We start from the raw sequence: 15,264 nt of genomic DNA, 5'->3' as shown, positions 1-15,264 counted from the left end.
TTTATACACTTATTTACTATATTATGAAAATTAGTATAATATTTTAGTTGGGTCAAATTGAATATTAAAATTTGAAATAATGGTGTAAGGACACTTGACATTAACATAAACCAGAAGAGTCCGTCTGTCTGAAGTCATTACAAAGATCAAGCTTTGCTTAGGACATTGAAGCTTGTTCACTACCCTCCCTTACCTTATTAGTAATTTGCATTTAAAAACGTCTTCGGTCAATAACGGCACGTGTCCTCACTCTCACTCACACCAGAGTCGCGAGTGAGGACACAGCAAACATAAACAAAAAGTAGCTGACTTTTATACAACAGGAAATATCAAATTATTAATATTAATAAAGGAAAATATATAAATTCATAATATTAAACGGCCATAAAATAAATGTTTAATTAACATATTTATAGGCTGGAATTATCCATCAAATCAATCATATTCTGACTCACTCGCACTCACTCGCTCTTGAAACAATCAAAGCATCTCTCTCCACAGTCCACCCATTCTTTTTTGCTTTCACTCTAAAATTCTGCAAGAGAGAGAGAGAGCTCAAAGGCATGGCAGTTCCATTCCTTATTTCCCATGTTACCTCTTTCACATTCTTTTATTTCCTCCTCCTATCCTCATCCTCCGCCTCCTCACCAACCGCCGTCACTGAGCTTAACATAACCTCCATTCTCTCCTCTTTCCGAAACTTCACCTCCTTCGCCTCCCTCTTCAGTTTCACTTCTGTCCTCTCCGACCTAACGCGTCGCCAAGACCCCATCACTCTACTTGCCGTCCCAAACTCTACCTCTCCGCTCCCCCTTCCTCCGATCTCACTCGCCGCCTCCCTCCGTCCTCACTCGTCGACATCCTCCGCTACACATCCTCCTAAAATACTTCTCCTGGACCAACCTCCTCCAGATCCCGCCCTCCGGCGTCCTCGTAACCACCCTCCTCCAAACAACCGGCCGGGCCCTGCCAACTTCGGCGCCGTCAACATCACGCGCAACCATTAACCAACGCCATTACAATCCAATCACCCGCCCCTTACAGCGCTTCAAACGCGACCGTTTTGTCCTAATAAAAACGCTGCCTTACAATATCACGATCCTCGCCGTCAATTCCCTCCTCGTCCCGTACGACTTCAACCTAATGGCTTCCGAAACCCGCCCCCTCTCGGCCTCAACATCACCAAAGCCTTGATCGACGGCCACAATTTCAACGTCGCGGCCGCATTGTTATCCTCGTCCGGCGTCGTCGATGAATTCGAAGCCGACGAAGGTGGTGCTGGGATCACTCTCTTTGTTCCACGGACGGCGCTTTCGGCGATCTGCCTGGAAACGTGAGATTGCAGTCACTTCCGGCTGATAAGAAATCGGTGGTTCTAAAATTCCACGTGCTTCATACTTATTATTGGGTTCTCTGGAATCGATCGTGAACCCGGTTCAACCCACACTAGCGACTGAGGATAGCGGCGCGGGTAGCTTCACTCTCAACATTTCGAGAGTCAACGGATCCGTTGCGATTGATACGGGAATCGTTCAGGCGTCGGTTACCCAAACGGTTTTGACCAAAATCCAGTTGCCATTTTCGGGGTTTCCGAGGTTTTGTTGCCCAGAGAGATTTTTGGGAAAGATCCTCCGGGGCATTCAGTGGGTAGGGAGAGCTGTTCATCCGCGGAATTATCTCCGTCACCGGAGAGAAATCAACTTGGTTAAGTAGTCCTGCTTCATCGCCGTGGGCGACGGTCAGAGATTCCGAGCGCAAAGCAGCATTGTTGCTTGTGTACAGTATTGTATCTAATGGTATGAGATTCAAATTACTGAATTTTTGGATTTTCCTTTTCTTTTTTCTCTCTTACACGGTGAGCTGAATTGGGTCAAGAGAAGCCTTGTTTATTTTCTGGAATTTTAGAGAGGATGTTGCTAAATTGTTAATGTCGTAATAATAATCTATATGGAAAATGCATCATTCATTTTTGCTTCCTTGTATAAGCCTTTTCGTTTTCGAAATATAGTATTAGTATCTTGCATTGTCATAGGATTATTAGTGTATATTTTGATTCATTTATCATAAATTTTCCCTTATTGTGGATTGTCAATCATCATCTGTCATCATTCTCCCTTATTGTCGATTGTCAATCATCATCGGTCGCCGTTGTTAACAATCATTGGATCTTAAAACTTAGTTCAATTAACCTCGTCTGTACGAATTGGATGTCTATTTTGTTGAAAATATCTTATATTCTACAAATCTGCATAGAAAACTTGATTTACTTTAAATAAAATAATATAAATTTATCACTGATATTCTTTTAAAATATAAATCTATATCATAATCAAATTAATAAGTTTTTGAAAAAAAATATTTTTGCTAAAAAGAAGTATCACAAAAATTATAATGAAAAAAAGGGGGAAATAAAAAATTATAACAATTATATCTAGAAGATAAAAGTGTATTAGTTTAAAAGTACCACACTCACTCCAGAGCGGCTCTTGAAGCCTTAGTGAAATTTGTCACTCGTCAGCTCACTCTCATCTTCTGTGGTGTTCTACGCTGGATTAACACATGGTTGATTAATATTGTTAGTTACTTTAAAAAGGTAAGAATTATGTAACCAAAAACAGGGGGTAAGAATTAGCTTAATTTAAGTGCAAGAAGCTGTGTTTAATAATTAATTTTATCTAAAATTCAATGGTTAAATTGATATTTATTTAAAATTATGGGTAAAATTAATTTTAATTAATGTTTATAGATCAATTAAAAATCAATATATTTTACTAACGCATCATGTTATCAAATTAATGATATTTAACCTTCTAAAAATTAAAATATTATAAATCGATAACAAGGCTGACTAAAAATATAAATTAATAAACTAAGCAATTAAAACAATGAACAAAAGTGAATGCATATAAACAAAGATGACCAGTTCAATAGTTTGCCTATAAGACGAACTTTTTTAGAATGGAGCGACATGGAATGACGCAAGGAGAAGGGGATGACAGAGGGCAGGCATCATGGTCCACCGATTCTTCTACGGTTAAGATGGGCGATGGGAGTTTAAGAGAAGGCGTGTTAGCCGTTGGATGTTTGATATTAAACCAGTTTAGGGAATCGCCATCCACTTGTCTCTTCATTTGTAATTGGCTCCATAATGTAATTGTAATGTAAAAATTTGGAACATGGGTACCCCAACTTTTGTCTCATGTGATAGGTTCTATTCTGGAAAATTTTCTAACAAAAGGACCCCACTCGAGTGGAGTTCCTTTTTTTTTTTGGTAAAGTTTAATAAAGCCTATTTCTTTCGTTTTCTTTTAACCATCCAAATTCTAGGAATATGATGTTGATTTTGATGAGTTTGAGAGGGGAATGCACATAAAAGTATTCTCTTATTTTGTTTCTATTAAAAAGTTTTCAAATGTGTAACTAATTCTAAGGCCTCAATTACGAGGTTAGAATTTTTTTGAATGATTTTGTCGTGCTTTTAATTTATTAAAATTTAAATTTAGGGTTTTAATTGAAAAATGGGAATTTTGGATTAAAGTGGGGAAAACAATACGAATTTGAGGTGTTAAGTTGTAAATTTTGGAAATTTAAGTTTTTTTTAATATATAATTTCAATGGTTAATATACGAATTCTAACAAAATCAGGGACCTAATATGAATAAACTATGAAAATTTGGGGTTAATTGATATTTAAAAAAATAGGTGGAAGTTGAAAATATTAAAGTTTGAGGTATACAAGACGCAAGATTTTATATTAGGGGTGAACTTAAACTTCAGGGGTCGAAAATATATTTTAATAAAAAATACATAAAAAAAAATATATATAATAATTTTAAATTTATAGGGGACAATTACCCATTCGCATTCTCGATCCATCCCTGGTATATGCATACATAATATTTATTGTGCAGCATGAAAATGTTAGAAACGTCTTGAAGAGAGCTCACTAAGTCATAATTCATAAAAAAAATGAAAAACATGTTAATACGGTAAAATAACTAAAAACGAAACATAAGACAATAAAAACATGTTAAAAATGTAGAACAACGCAAAATTATTTAAAAAGTAAGGTAATTATTAGGCATGTAAACGAATCGAACACACACGACGGATATATTTTTATGTTCGTTCATTTAATAAATAAACGAACACGAACATAAACTAATTTTTTTTTTGTTCAGTTCGTTCATTAAGGAATATAGTTTGTTCATTTAAATGATAAACGAACATAAACAAACACAAACGAAAGAACATAAACGAACACAATAAACGAACAACACAAACACAAAAAACAAACTTATTCAAACACAATAAATGAATGTAAAAAAAAAGTAAACAACAAGAATAACAACTTAAAATTCATTAATATAACCTGCAACTTTAGAGTTAATTTGTTCGAATACGACAAAAACATACATAAAGCAAAATAAGTTATGAACATAATAAAGTCTTAAAGTTAATTGTTCAACAAAACAATCTTCTTGAAATCCAAACAACTTCAATAATCTTCTTGAAATCCAAACAACTTTAATAATCTTCGTAACATATTCAACTTGCCTGTTCGAACATAAATGAACGAACATAAATGAACATAAATGAACGAACATAAAAACACATAATCGGTTCACGAACGTAAATGAACGAACGAGTCATTTGTTCGTGTTCGTTCACTTAATTAAACGAACGTAAAATCTTGTTCATATTCGTTCATTTAATAAATAAACGAACATAAACGAACTTCCAGCCGCACGGTTCATGAACGGTTCGCTGAACGTTCAGTTCATTTTAGGCCTAGTAATTATGAGCGAACTAAGGCTAAAGTAGGAGCGTATACGATTCGGTTTGATTTTCACTAAATTATGAATCGAATCGCCTTATGTCGGTTTTTGAAAATGGGAACCAAAACCAAAATTTAATGGTATAAAAACTATGATTTTCGGTTCGGTTCGGTTTGATTTAGCGGTTTTTGACCGTTCACTATTTTTCAAACTCAACCTCCAAAAAAACGTAAATTTAAAGCTTAAATCGATTGCAAATATATAAATTTAAATTTATTAAAAATATTATTAGTTTTAATATTTTATTTTTAATTTATCTTATAATATATTCAAAATGAATGACTTTTGGATATTCATTTTCTTTTATTTTTTTCAATTCGATTTAATTCGGTTCAAAAGGTTTTCATATGAAAAAACTGAAACCAAACTGAATTAAATATTTAGTTTTTAAACTATACCGAAACAAACCACAAATTTAAAAACATAAACCAAATCGAATAGTCGGTTTAAATCGATATTTCGGTTTCGTTGCTCAACCCTACTATAAAGTGTAAATAATATTCATTCACCAAATAGCCCGATTTTGTACGATGTCCAAGGAATGACTTTGATGTAATCGTTTCTTCATCTTTCCCTTACAAGTTGATGAATCACATTGCACATCTGATTAAAGTTTGTTGTATCTTTTTTAAAACTCCTCCACGATTTTAATCTGACTAACAAGAACTAAATCTGTTGTTATCCGACCAATGACGTATCTAAGAATGGGCCTACATATTCCATGGCTCATCCCAAGCCCTAAAATAATAAAAAATATAATTTTAAAAAAATACAAATCATATTAAAAAAATATTAACTTAATTTATATTATATATATATATATATATATATATATATATATTTAGTCTAAATACATATAATTACTATTATTTTAAAATTAAAAATATATGAATTATATTAGATAATATTTAACTATATTTATATTGACCCAACCAATAAAATTTTCCTAGATTCGTCACTATATCCGATCATATATACTAAACTTGTCAACTTACGAGTAGTTATAATAACTTTACGTCTGACACTAATAGTGAAAGACACTTTGAAACCTCTCAACCAAGACTTAGAGGGGTCTAACACCTAATATCCTTACCTCCACTCTTTTCCCTCGTTAAAATAAAAGATTTTGATATTAGCCAACGACCACTTAACTACCTATAGGTGCGGAATTAAGAATTTATTATAGTGGGGTTAAATATTTTTTATTTTTCATAATATAACTTTTTTAGTTGAGGGGGCCTAAAAAATTTTCTTTACTTATTTTTCAAAAAAAAATATTTTAATATTAATTAATACTTAAAAAAATAAATGGCGGAGCAAGGCTCCCCTTGACCCATAATGTTCCACCCCTGACCACCGATGTCGGGTGCAACTTTTTGTTCAAAAAAAAAGGATGAATTCTCAATACCAACATAATCCATTTATTCTCATCAATAATTTGTGCAATGAATATAAACTACCTCGTAACAAAAAAAAAATCAATTGAAATATACCCAAGACAAACAACCATATCACCTCACTCTCATCATAAAACCTCCCTACATACTTTGTATAAATTGCATGCGCATTGACCTCAGAAAATCAGACTGAAAGCGTGGTAAACTTTGCTCACCCGGATTCTTATTCGTACGAGTGATGGAGACTCAAGGTTATATTGTTCATGGTCTTGCTTTCACGAAGTATGGCATTGTCACCTATCCCAGTTCGGACTCGGTTCTTCAGGTACGTAGTATATTTGTTAGTCCGTACCCGGCTTTTTAAGTTCGGGTATTCGATAGTCGGGTACCTGCATTTTCGGGTCACGACTACCCGATTCATATTTTTCTTTTAAATTTTGATATAATTTTTTTTAAAAATCACATAGAAAATACATAAAATATAAAAGTTCATTATACACCATCCATACACAAAAATTAGTGATTTGATATATATATATATATATTATATAAAGTTTATTTCTAAAAGAAAAAAATTAAAGTTATTAATATAGATTGTGACTTTCTTGAAATCTCATATTGATAAATTAATAAAAATTTAAAAATTAAAAGTACATAACACAAATATAAGAAAAAAATAGGGATTTAGATTTAATTTTAAAGTAAAATATTAACTAACATAAAATAAAAAATATAATTTAAACTATATATATATATATTACCGGGTCGGGTACCCAGTTATAAAAAAATCGGCTCAGACCCGGCCCAACTACCTAAAAAATCACGGGTCGGGTAATTTTTTAGAAAATTACCCATATTTTTTAGATTTGGGTCGCGGGGTAGACGCCGAATCAACCGGGTCAAGTATTTTTTTAAACACCCCTAATAAGTGGTGTTAGGAATTTGAGAGTTGTAAAATAACCAAAGCAAATCAACATAAAATAATACATGCACAAGAGACAAAATGTAACATGGTTCGGCCTTGTCTACCTTTACTGGTGAGATGAACAATAATTCATTAAACGTAGAAAAATCGAAGAGTATAAATACTAGGGGTGTTCAAAACCAGTACTTGCATTTTTTGGCACGCGAAGTATTGGGTACCAGGTTTCTGGGTATATTTGTCGGCCCGTGACCCAGTCGTTAATACGGGTGCCCATTTTTTCGATAAGGTACCCAATCCATTTTTTAATTTATTTTAAAAAAAGAATCACATAGGAAATATATAAAAATTAAAATTTCATAATGTATAAACCATACAAAAAAAAATAGTGATTTAAAATTAGTTTTAAGCATAAATATGGATATATATATATATATATATATATATATATATATATATTAAAGTTATTTTCAAAAGAAAACACTAAAACTATTAAAATTGATTATGATTTTTTCTAACGAAACACATATTAATAAATTAATAATTTTTTTTGAAAAATACAAAACTTAACAAACCTCAGAAAATTTAGGGATTTAAATTTAGTTTTAAGAAAAAATATTAAACAACATAAAATAAAAATATAATTTAAACTATATATATATATATATATATATATATTAAAACTACTGGGTGAGTACCGGTTATAATTTTTTTTGCCTATATCCGACCCAACTATTTGAGAAAAATATGGGTCGAGTACCTGGCTGTTCGGGTAATTTTTTTTTTTGAGAATTACCCGATTTTTTAGGTTCAGGTCGACGAGTTGGGTCAACATGATATCACATGTATCCCAGAATCTGATATAGATACCAAAATCCAATATATCTCAAAACACTCTTCCACTATCCTTACAGAACTATCACATAACCTTGAAGGCTAAGACATTATCTCTATTTATAGAGTCAAATGCTTGGTCACCAATAATTATTGCCTAAATAAATATTTATTTATTAAATACCCCTAATTACCAAGTAATTTTTAATCATTAGAATTATAACTAAAATCCAACTTAATTACCAATTATAATTTATGTCAAAATATGAAAAATTTCCCCTTAACTTAAATTTCATAAAAACATTAGTCTTCAACAACTTTAACTTTTATGTAAGACGCATATTCATTGAAGCACCACTATCAAGTCCTCAACAACTATAAATCTTATGTAATATTCATTGAGGTATCACTGGATCAATCGAAAATTACTCTCTTGCAACTGAACTCAATTTAGCAAATTCATCACCATGTCTCCAAAATCGTTAATAAAATTCAAATCAATAAATTCCTTTAAAACTCCACAACACAAACCATATCTCTAATATCACTTGTTATGAATTTGAGAGTGAAAAAATAACAAAAGCAATATCAACATAAAATAAGACATCCACAAAAGATAAAATTTAATGTAGTTCAGCCTTGCCTACCTCCATGAGCAATGTAAACAATAATCCATTATAAACGTACAAAATATGAAGAGTATAAATACATGATATCATATGTATCCTAAAACCTGATATAAATACCAAAACCCATAAATTTTTAACACTCTAATCCGATACGGCACAAATTTGGTCGATTAGAATGCCACAATGGACCAACAAAATGGCAAAATTTTTCTTTAAATACTTAATAAATCTTCTGTTTAAAACCATTCAAAGTTAAATAAAAAATATAAATATAATAATAGAGTTTACATTGGAAAGCTCCCAAAATAAGTATATCAAAATAATACAACTGAGTATACAAAATAAAGTTACGACTCAAGTACAAGAAGGTCTGTGAATAATAAATGCTCTCTAAGGAATATGACTTAAGTTTTTGTAACATCCTCAATACCGGGTTAGTGATCAAATTGTAAAGTTTCAGAATTTGGTGACTAGAGTAGAACCATGGATTAGTTCAATGATTTATTTGGAAATAAATCATAAAAGTTGTTAGTAATTATAAGATGAATTGAAGGACAAAAGGGTCATTTGATAAGGAAGATTTTTATTTTCCTTATAAGATAAGGAAAACACGTGGGAAGAGAGAAAAGGTTCCAGAGTTCTCTTCTCTTCTTCTTTCTTAATACATGAAGGCTTGACTCAATGGTGAGTTTCTTTGTTTGTTGATTAATTATTGATTTTAAGGTTGGGTTATGATCATTGGATGATAATTAAGCTTAAAGAAAGCTTAATTTGTTCTAAAACAACAAGATGAAAGATATAGAAGAGATTAAATAAAATGAGTTTTTAGATGAATTTATGGAAAAGAGTTAATAAGTGAAATTTGAGAAGGAATTTGACTTGTCATCACTAAGAATAAGAGATATATGAAGTTAGAAAGGATTAATAACAAAGTTGAAAGTTTAGTAAGATTCTTAAATTTTAAGAATCATGATGAGATATGGAAGATAAAGATGGTTTACATGGATATAAGTTGGTTTAAGTAATGGTAGTTGAATTTAAAGACATAATAGGGGCTTAAAATAAAAGAATTGAATGAAGAATTTATGATTTTCGGGCTTAAAATGCAAATTCTGGGCAAGGTGCGATGCACTCTTTAAAGAAAAACATCGAATGCAATTGGTGCATCGATGCATAAGGAGTGCATCAATGCATCCCCTTAAAATGAAAACATCGAAGGTAATTTGTGTATCAATGCATGGGTAGTGCATCGATGCACATGTTAAAGAATGCATCGATGCACTGTAGAATGCATCGATGCACTTCAAGGGGAAATTGAAATAGACATTTCTTTTGGTCTAAGAAATGATAGATTTGAATATATCAATTGGATATGATATGTATCAATGTTCGATTATATAGATATCGAGCACGAACAAGTTCCGGAATGATTATCAAGTTAAGATTCGATCGAAAGCAAAGTTTGGATAGGTTGTCAAAGTAAGATGCGCAAGAAAGAGAAAGAGCTTGGTAGTGTTATTGGTGATCAGGTGAGTACATAATAGTAAGTACATGTTATGTTAGGGAATTTAGACTTGCGATGAGTCTAATTCCGATATTAGATTACCTGAGTACAAAGATACAAGCATGTTGCATATGATGTTTATGAGTAGTTGGATATACATATATGCATTTAGAAGTTAACTGCATCTGTATATATGATTTATATGAATGTATATTGTGTGATAAATTTGATAGCCATGATTTATGTGATAATAAGATGTAGGATTCTGTGATGATAATAGATATAAATATAAGTTTATATGAAATAAGATAATGTGATATGAAGGTGGTATATGAATATAAATGATTAATTAACATGAGATACATGACCATGTGAGAGCAAGAATATGTATATGTGAACATGTTCTGAGATAAGATGTAGGATTCTGTGATGATATAGATATAAATATAAGTTTTATATGAAATAAGATATGTGATATGAGTGGTATATAAATAAAATGATTAATTAAAATGAGATACATGACCATGTGAGAGCAAGAATATGTATGTACATGTGTTCTAGATAAATCATAACTATGAGCTATGTGAAAAAGAATTCAAGTAAAAGTGAAAAAGTTATGTATAGTGAATGTGAATTTACATGGAAATATGCTATGTTGGAAGTGAACTATGTGCCTACGAATATGTAAAAAGATAAATGATAATGCTCATGTTATATAAAAGAGAGCTATAGGTATAGTTGGCATGCCAAGAGTCGAGGGTCTACGTGGTCCTTTGGGACATAATGGGCCTTCGGGACATAGTGGTCCTTCGGGACATAGTGGTCCTTCGGGACATAATGGTCCTTCGGACACAGTGGTCCTTCAGGACATAGTGGTCATACGGACAAATTCTATGCCCCCTAGTGGATTTATACGAGCTGTGGTGACAATATTGTGCACAACCTCTATGTACTCACATACCTTAAGTTCTCATAGTGTGCATGGGCTAACCAAAAGGATAACAATAAATGTGAGTTGTAATGAGAAATGTGTTACATGTTTTATATGAGGTATATGTGAATATGTGTATGTGTTACAAGAAAGAATGTGTGTTATGGGTTTGACATTTGTTATGTGATGTACATGAATATATTATATATATAGATATATATATATATTATATCAATGACTCATATGATGATGTAAGAACATGTTGTAAGATATAGAATATGAAAATAAGAGATCATATGAACAAGAGATAAGAGATAGAAAGGATAATCATATAAGAGTATGAAATATAAATGATGACATACATGTGTGTATGTAATTGTTACATGAAAAAGTATGTATACAAGTATGACGTTGTATTCATGATATATACATACATTTAATAATTTCATATGGATTTATATGTCTCACTAAGTCTAAGACTTAGCGTGTGAGTGTTTCACACGTAGGTTCAGGAAAGCAGGAAGAGAAGCTATGAGCAAGACATGTTTTTCTCCTTACTGAAGGTCAGATCAGAACATAAATGAATAACATGTATTTTTATATAGAATCTAGTTGGCATGTAGTTAAAAGATTGTATTAGATACGCTCTGATCAGTTTTGTAAACCATATGTTTTATCATAAAAAGTAAATGGTTTTATTAGAAATATCAATTAAATCTTGGGTATTATGTAAAAGTAAATGTTTTGAGAATCAATGTGACACTTTAGACTCATATTCGGGTCGGGTACGGGTTGGGGGTGTTATAGTTGTACTTTATTGCTTGCTCGATCTGGGATGCTTGTTGTGAAATAAGCTCCTCGAACACTCCTCCTGGATATCTGCTCATGAAAACAAATATGAACACTAATCTCACTACCCTAGTGCCACTAACACTAAACAATACTAAAAGTGTTCATTAAATGATCATGTTATCGAGTGCAAAAAGGATAGTGAATATACTCGTATACTACACTCTACTCTAGGGTAGACATCATGGTGTCGGAGGATTACACTCGAGACACACACTCATCTAATCTACCTAGGTGAGGTTTGAAATCTCTACATCAAACACAACACCCTATTAACCTACCCATCGCGACTGTTTGGGCCTCACACACTACCTAAGGTTATCCAGATAAAATTCTACTCCTCAAACCAATATCATTACTAAAGTAACTCGGGTGTCCTGATCGTTTCCCGAGCATCAACCAAGGTTAGTTTTATGTCATTCTAGATGATTCTTGTTTCTAGCTTTAATTATTTTAGTAATAATTTCCTAAAATCGATTCGACTCGAAAAAAATTTAAGTTCAAACCGAGTTGTAAAATGCAACTCGAATAACTCAATTTTTAGTAATTAGTTGATTTATTTCAAGTTTGAGTCGAGTCCTTGGACTTTGTATGATAGTGTATATCACATAAGAAAAAAGAAAAAATTTCTTGTATATATGGTTATAGAAAGGCCTTAATTAGAACCAAATAATATTATAATATTATAAATATTCACAATTACATTTAAAAATAGAAACTCAAAAATTGACTCGACTCAAAAAAATTTCAAGTCAACTTCGAGTTGTAAAATAAGACTCGTTAACTTGAATAACTCAAATTATTTGACTCGACTTGATCAACGCTCACCCTAAGGGTATCGATACCATCCAGGATAATATAGTATAGTAAATATGTCATGACATTAGTAAGTGTTAGAATTAGTTTTCTGGAATAAATTAAGGATGCCCGATGATGATGAATTCTTTATGGCTAGAATTGAATGTATATGACTGTTGAGGATGATAAAATAAACTTTAGGACTTGCTTCTTTGAAACCTTTGAATACATGATTGTATGTTTTCCATACATAAGGAACTTAGAAATTTTTTATAAGAAATTCTTGAATGTCGTGGCATAAAACTTTGATGAAAACCCCACACTAAAAAGAAAGGGAATGAAATTATGAATAAATGCTTTGACATATCTGTAGAGGGACACTCCGCTATTCCATACAATTGCCTGGAAACTGTATATAAGTAAATGGCAGCTATGGCATATGAGTGAATGAAAGTAGTCACGGGATGACTATACCGGACTAACTCAGGGGTGGAAGGTAGGTGTGATGGGTTGACTCCCATCATACAAGAGTTAAAAAAAAAAAGAAAACAGTATGGGAGAAAATTTAGTAATGTCGTTGCAAAACAAGAGAGCTTGCTTAGAAAATTTGTAGGTTTGTTAAGCATGGACTTGATAAAAATACGTATACACTCACACAAACGATCTTGCCCTCACAAACGATCTTGCCCTAGGGACATACTTGATTTCTCAAACTAGTCTAGCGTGTTGAAGCCAAATGTTCTGAGGGCTAAAATTTTATCCCATATAACTATTATGCTTCTGAACTTGCAATTGTATTTTTATTTTGCTAAATACTATCCATTGCTTGAGGACACAATAGTTAAGTTTAGGGGTTGATAACTCCGTATAATGTCATATTTGGGACATTTTCACTTAAGTTATTGATTTTCTAAGAGCCCAATAGGTCATATATATGCATTTAAGAGCATATAGTTGCATATGGTGGAATTATGTTTGTCGCGGTATTTTATTTTGTAATCGGTGTTGCGTTATGGGAAAGTGCTTGTTTGGTGATGTGCAGGATTTGGGAGCAAGGAAAAGAAAAAGGGAAGTATCATGACATAATGAGACTGCTGAGCAATGCAAATGCCGATCGGTTGGCATTTTGAGAGTGAACAAAACGAAAGAAGATATTTTTAGAGCCAATTATCCTTATCTTCACGTGACCTCTACCCGAGAGGAGACATCTGCCTAGAGGGGACCACACACTACTGCAGAAGACCATGCTGGACCACGACCTGCTGCAGCTTAATCTTGTCGGGTACTCAGCCATCTGTCTAGAGGGTCCACTGCTACCTCTGCTCACCTCAAGTGAATGAAACATTTTGGAGTATCCTAAGAATTTTAACACAAATTACTAGGTTATTCTCCCCTATAAATATGATGAAGACACCATAAAAAACTTTACACACCACCCTAATCCAAAAAATTCAGAGAAAAAAGGTTCTCTTTCTTCACCTATCCTATTTGTTGTGGCATTCATCCGTTGACAAGCTAGAGGGAGTGGCGAACTAGCGTCCGAGAGGAGCTAGCTCGTTGGGCAGTTCGTAGTGCCGAAGGGAGCTCAAGCAGTGCACGTTCGAAAGCTTTTCTTCATTCCATTTGCTCTTTGCTTTTTTTATAATTTGGGTTGTAAGGAACAATTAACTTTTTGCTTTGTGCTTGAAACACTAAACCCCACCATGAACTAGTCTTATTTGGTGGGGTTTATTTGGATATTAAGTTTTACTTTAATGAATGGTTGTTTTTGTATGTTGTTATCTGTTTTGTTATAATGTTTAATGCCTTAAGGTGTAGGAGCTATGAGAGTAGACATTCATTAGGAGATTACTTGGTTCGAGAGAATGGCTAGTAGCACATCCTTAGTGTTCGAGATAAACTAGGGAGGAACAACATAAGCAAGTTCTAGATAGAAACTAGGCCTAATTCCCCTTAGAGATAAGGCTAGGATTTCAGTCGACTAAAAGGAGTAGCGTGATCGGAGGTTAGATGTTAGTGCTGCTGCAAAATGGTATTGTCGTGACATATCTTGTTATCTGGATAAATAAGATCCCTGTATTAGCTAACGCTAATAAGTTTGCCATAGCATCTTCAAACTGTCGAGTCCCTTAACTAGAGATAACATAGGACACTCTTAGTAAATTCTGTCGGGTAGATAAGACATAGAAGTAAGACCATTCTGAGAAGTAGACTTAAATTTCCTAAGTGACTTCTATCATTCATTCCCATATAGTCTGTCGTGTGAGGAGTTTAAAGTCCTGATAATCAAATCCAACATTTGCATTTTATTTTGCCTTTACATTTTCATTTGTTTGCACCGAACACAATGTAGATATTCGATTTATCCGGGATTATGTCGGAACAGACCCGAAGCAATGGCAACTTAACCCGACCGCAAACCAGCTGAAGGCCCAACTCAACCTAGTGACCATGCAGAGCAGTTTCCAGCCCACGTGAATACTCCTTGAAAAACAAAAAAAAATGGTTATCGGAGTTAACATAAAACAAAGTGGGGTTTCGATTTTCTAATCTATCAGAGCA

General features: G+C 32.9%; 1 pseudogene; it reads left to right on the top strand.

The window, feature by feature from the left end:
* Positions 1-454: 454 nt before the first annotated feature.
* On the top strand, positions 455-1,957 carry LOC120148195 (annotated as a pseudogene).
* Positions 1,958-15,264: the final 13,307 nt, after the last annotated feature.

Source organism: Hibiscus syriacus, unplaced genomic scaffold (genome assembly GCF_006381635.1).
Source record: "Hibiscus syriacus cultivar Baekdansim isolate YM2019G1 unplaced genomic scaffold, ASM638163v2 tig00110954_pilon, whole genome shotgun sequence".
NCBI lineage: Eukaryota > Viridiplantae > Streptophyta > Magnoliopsida > Malvales > Malvaceae > Hibiscus > Hibiscus syriacus.
Note: the sequence above shows the minus strand (reverse complement) of the source record. Positions and strands in the feature narration are given on the sequence as shown.